This window comes from Coregonus lavaretus (assembly GCF_964263955.1).
Source record: "Coregonus lavaretus genome assembly, chromosome: 3".
NCBI lineage: Eukaryota > Metazoa > Chordata > Actinopteri > Salmoniformes > Salmonidae > Coregonus > Coregonus lavaretus.
Window position 1 is genome coordinate 60,009,314 of NC_139990.1, and position 5,717 is coordinate 60,015,030.

The window sequence follows — 5,717 nt, forward strand, 5'->3', positions numbered from 1 at the left end:
CACGAGGTGAGATCTTGCATGGAGCCCCAGGCCGAGAGAGATTGACCGTTCTTTTGTGTTTCTTCCATTTGCGAATAATCGCACCAACTGTTGTCACCTTCTCACCAAGCTGCTTGGCGATGGTCTTGTATCCCATTCCAGCCTTGTGTAGGTCTACAATCTTGTCCCTGACATCCTTGGAGAGCTCTTTGGTCTTGGCCATGGTGGAGAGTTTGGAATCTGATTGATTGATTGCTTCTGTGGACAGGTGTCTTTTATACAGGTAACAAACTGAGATTAGGAGCACTCCCTTTAAGAGTGTGCTCCTAATCTCAGCTCGTTACATGTATAAAAGACACCTGGGAGCCAGAAATCTTTCTGATTGAGAGGGGGTCAAATACTTATTTCCCTCATTAAAATGCAAATCAATTTATACAATTTTTGACATGCGTTTTTCTTGATTTTTTTGTTGTTATTCTGTCTCTCACTGTTCAAATAAACCTACCATTAAAATTATAGACTGATAATTTCTTTGTCAGTGGGCAAACGTACAAAGTCAGCAGGGGATCAAATACTTTATTCCCTCACTGTATATGTAAAACATTGGAAAGCATGCGGCCATCTTGTGGACTGTAATTCGATGTTGTAAGCTCTCTAAAGACATGCTTATAATTATATGACCAGAACTAAAACCTAACTTAGGCCACTGGGGAGGGAGGGTGCCACAGTTTTCTTTTAAACCTAGCTGTTTGCATTCCCTCCATCATAACACAGGGAAATATAACCACTACACCAACCTCTTTTGATTCACTAGAGTGATCTGACTAGCTCAGAGTTGATGTGTACAGTCCAGTGTCAGTCTGTCTGTTGTGCTGTCTGTAGAATGAAACTGGAATCAATCGACTCATCTGCTGCGAGGACCCATCTCCTTAATCCAAGGATGCGTCCCAAATGGCACTATATTCCCTACATAGTGCATTACTTTTGACTAGGGCCCATAAGGCTTTGGTCAAAAGTAGTGCACTATATCGGGAATAGGGTGCCATTTGGGACTCAGCCCGAGTCTTCTCTTTTCCATTATGTGATTGAATGATTGTTTTTAGAACAGACACTGTGAAGCCCTAGTAATGGATGATGCCCTGAAGTGGAAGGGTGTTTACTATCTAGCCTTGTCCAAGGTTGCAGTGAACACAGATTTGTAAAGATGTTTTTACCTGTAATGCAACATTAAGAAAGAGCCATCTTTTTATTTTATTTATGGTGTCTTAAGCTAGATAGATTCAGATACAGAATATTAGCCACACTATCTACAAGTTCTGCACAATGACATTTTTAAATATAAGATGCAATGACTCAATCATTTCAAGTATTGTTTCGCAAATGTATTTATTTATCTGGATGTGAGTGATTACTTGAAATGTAACTCTTTTCTCAGCGCTGTTCGGTACTGTTTTATCATTACCGTGGAATGATTGAACCGCATAATTATTACATATCCTATATTTCACTTCTTGCTTTTTATGTTTGAACACTCAAACTATTTTATCACCAACACTTACTATGAAATAACGTTGAAAGCAAGGGGTGTTCCCTAATGTCATGGTTTTCATTCCAAATTGGTGTCAGTAGAAAAAGTGTGGGGAATAAAAGTCACTAATATTTCAGTCACAATGCGTTTCACATCGATATTCAGTTTAATGCCTTTCTCTCACATATTCTTCTACATTTAGGAAATCTTTTCACGTGAACCCTTCAAGAATATTTCAAACACACAGGTTGAATTAGATTACATATTTTTTACATATTTAAAAATTAGACATCTTCTTAAGTGTGACTTTCATTGATACTGTCGATCGATTTGAATTTCTTATCTGGATATTTAATTCATGCGTTGTCAGTTCAGTTGCTCTGTCCCTTTCATTACAGTTAGTTGTCTTCCATTTTACAGAACTTTCACTCTTTAAACTTTGTGTTAATCAGAACTTTGTTTCTTATGTCAGAAGTGAAGCTATACATTCACAATACTTGAGCCACACTTGCAAAAAACAAATTGGGGTACAGTACATTAAATAGCCAAGCCTTTTCCACAACATAGTGTGCTATGCGTATTATCCAATTAGAAAGCCTTTTAATGGCTTGGATGTGATAGCACCACTAGATGCCCATTTCAGTATCTTTTCCATGGAATTTTGAGAGTAACTTCAGAGCTACACTTTACTGTTTTGTTGGGTGTGACCAGAGCCATATATATATAATATATATGTTAATATAAGGCTCTGGGTGTGGCATCATCATGACATTACGATGAGCAGGTTAGGTGCCAAAGCTGTTTAGTACTCCTTTGCTAAATTAGGTCAAAATGTGGGACAATATATCTTCCCATTGGTCATAATGATTTCAGTAGAAATCAGTTAGGATTGCCTCCTCCGATGGTAATCTTAGCTGTACAATGTTATATGCAACTCATGTAAAAATTGTGTACTGAATCAATGTACCATATTAGCATATGAAACCATGTAGATGCAACACTGTATTTAGGTTACAGATCACTATTATTACCGCATTGGCTTACTCTTAACTACTTAGGAAATGAAGAAACTTGATTTATTTTAGTGGTTTTTATAATTTGGTTTAATGTGCATATCGAGTTTATTTCTTATATGTTTGTCATGTAAAAAGCTCTTCACAAATGTCTGTAATATTGAAATGTTGCTGGCATGGAACTGGACTAGGCTTGGGCATACATCTTTTCATAGTTCCTGCAAGTCATCTTAAGCTACTCAGACCACTGACTTCTCAACACTAACTGTTTAGGCCTGTTAGATACAGATAGGTGTTTTTCATATTCAGAAACACTCATATCAGAGGCGAGTTCTCTCACATAGTGTCTTGCTATGAACTAGTAGAATGTTACGAGTGACATTGAGTCACCTGCAAAGTAGTGAAGTAAATGTACTTTTTTATATTTCAGAGAAATGAATGTAACTGGGTTGCTCAGGGTTGACATGGAGCCTGTTGAAAACTGATCATATCGTCAGACCAGTGAGATTTTGTATGTGCGACGAATACATTGTGTAGTTCTTTTGATCAACTTGGGGTTAATAGTATTTCACCAAACAGTTTTTTCTTTAGTAAGTAGTTTGGCCTTTATGATATTATTTCAGCATACCAGTAGTTTCTCCCAAACAGTAGTACAGCACAGTTGATTTAAGGTGTCCTCTTTTCTCTTGTGTAAGTCTGTTTGTCTCAAGAAGCCTAAAACGCAGCAGGTGCCTCTGATGACCTTTTTCTCTGCACTAAACTAGAGCTGACTTTGGACCGTTCATGGGAACCTTTTCCAGTGATCGATAATGACTCTTGTGCTTTGCATATATTGTCACAATGCAAGATACAGTGACTGTACAAAGGAGTAAAGCAAATATATATATATATATATATAAATATAAACGATTATGTATTTCAGGGAATGCAACAAAAAAAAAGAACGTGTATCTCTTTTTAAGAGAAAGATCCTGTATTCATACTGTGCTTTGCTTCAATCTGTAAATAGATGAATGGCTTATATATCTTAATTGTAACCTTTTCAGGTATTTTTGTACAAATAAGGGACTGATATGTTCTGTGTATTGTAATTAGAATAAAACATTAATACATTGCTATTAATTTAAGCTGTGTTGGTATTGTCTTGGTAGGGAAGTTTTAAGTTTTTCCTCATTACTCAATTACCTTGAGTCCTCATCAAGGTAATTACAAATGCATTTAAATCACTGCATTCTATTTGCAAATCATACTCTTTCTTTTTAATACTATTGCAAATGCTAATTATTCTAGATGGCATTACAATTCCACTGCATCTTACCATGAGTTTAGTTATATATTTTCATCTAGCCATCATAAATGTAATCAATGTTCAACTGTACATGGGGTTGTACTTCACCCTGTTTGCCCATTAGATGGCAGACAACCACTACGAATAGCGAATCAAATACTCTACTTAAATGGGCCATCATCCATTGAAACAATAACAAAGCATCCCTGCACTGTTTCGGTAAAAAGCTGAGGGATGGGGCTGGAGTAACTACTCTCAAATTCATAGACAGAGCTATGGATGCAAGGACTGACCATCCATGATATCAAAATGATGATAGTTTTAATCATGTTTTGAGGCCATGTTTACATTTTCTTTGTTTCCAAACATTGGAGTAAAACAAGCTTATATTTTGGGGTATGATGGGGGTACAGCAGTTAAACTAAGATCATGAGGCATTTATAAGCTATATTCTTCAAGAATCAGTGTGAAGCTACATATCATTAATTTGTAAGTCCAAAAATGGATGTAGAAACTGCAGATTGTCCATTTAAGGGACAGATGTCATGAACTAACACATTTCACATTTTAAGGATTGTTCACATGTCCCAACAATCAATATTCATTCAAAAGCATCACAGATGTTGGCACAAAACTGTTAAGAGCTGAGAGACACAGAATTTGACTTGGACAGTTTACTCGATACAGATCTAATGCTGCGTTAATAACATATTGTAAATTCGTAAATACAAGCATACAACTGTGAAAAATCCACTTGACCGCCCCTCCAACTGGTAATTACTAGTGGGAAACTGTTCTATTATCCCTGAGCGCCGACTTCTCCCATGCTGAACTCTGACGTAACCCACTAAGGAAATGACCTCTATAACAGCATTTTCGGCAGTTGAATGAAACAAAACATTTATAAAAAGCAATCTATTAATATTGTTTGTGAACACTATAATTTGTTTGCGAGCACTAGCTGTACTTTTAGTTTATGGTTGATGCAGCTTTTTTGCCATTAGCCAAACAACGTTTCTCAAGTTTAAGGGACGTGAATGCATCTAACTCGTATTTACAACTTCACAATTGGTAATTACCACCTTGCCCCTTGGTTATGAATGCAGCATAAGAATGGAGCAATCATCCAGGCCCCATAAGAGGATGTAGATAAACCAACAGCCTGGTTATGCAGATGAGAATTGAGATGTACTCTGATTTTCAGATGACAAGAGGTATCAGTTTATCTTGCTTAAGGTCTTTCATCAGATTGACATCTGTCCAGTCTGTATAAACTCAAATGTGTATTTAAGCATTAAGATATCCACAGACCCTAGAGGATGCATAACCATATTTTGGAACTAGTTTAACTTGTTGACAATGGGTTAAGTCTCAAATATTAACCCTGGAGCCAAAAATGTCAACATAGTTCGCACATTTGAGTTTGAGTTTGGTTTACTGATTTAACTCTATCAAATATCAACCAAAATGGTATACCTAAAATTAGTCATAACAGGGTTTATAAGTAGTTTGTAAGCTTTAAATTAGTAGTTTAGAGAGAGTTTATAAGTCTGTAATAAACAGTTATACCACATTGGTTGAAATTATGTTTGCTAGTTAGCTGCTTGTCAAAACCCAAGATTATAAGGCTTTACTGGTAACTGGTAATACTAACAGTAATATCAATAAACAGTAGTAGTTATAACAGTACGGTGCAACAGGTAGCTGTGTGCTAAGCCTCTGTGTCGATCAGGCTGTGTGGAAAGTGAGTAGGATCTCATTAACTCCTTGTGAATCAGCCCTTCCTGCCTGTGCACACTGCCTTGGCCAGGAGCCACACTCCCATTGGCTGGTTGAGGGGGGCCACGGCAGATAAAAGAGCTGTGCGTGTCTCTCCTGCTGTACACCACTCCACCACTCACTGCTGCTG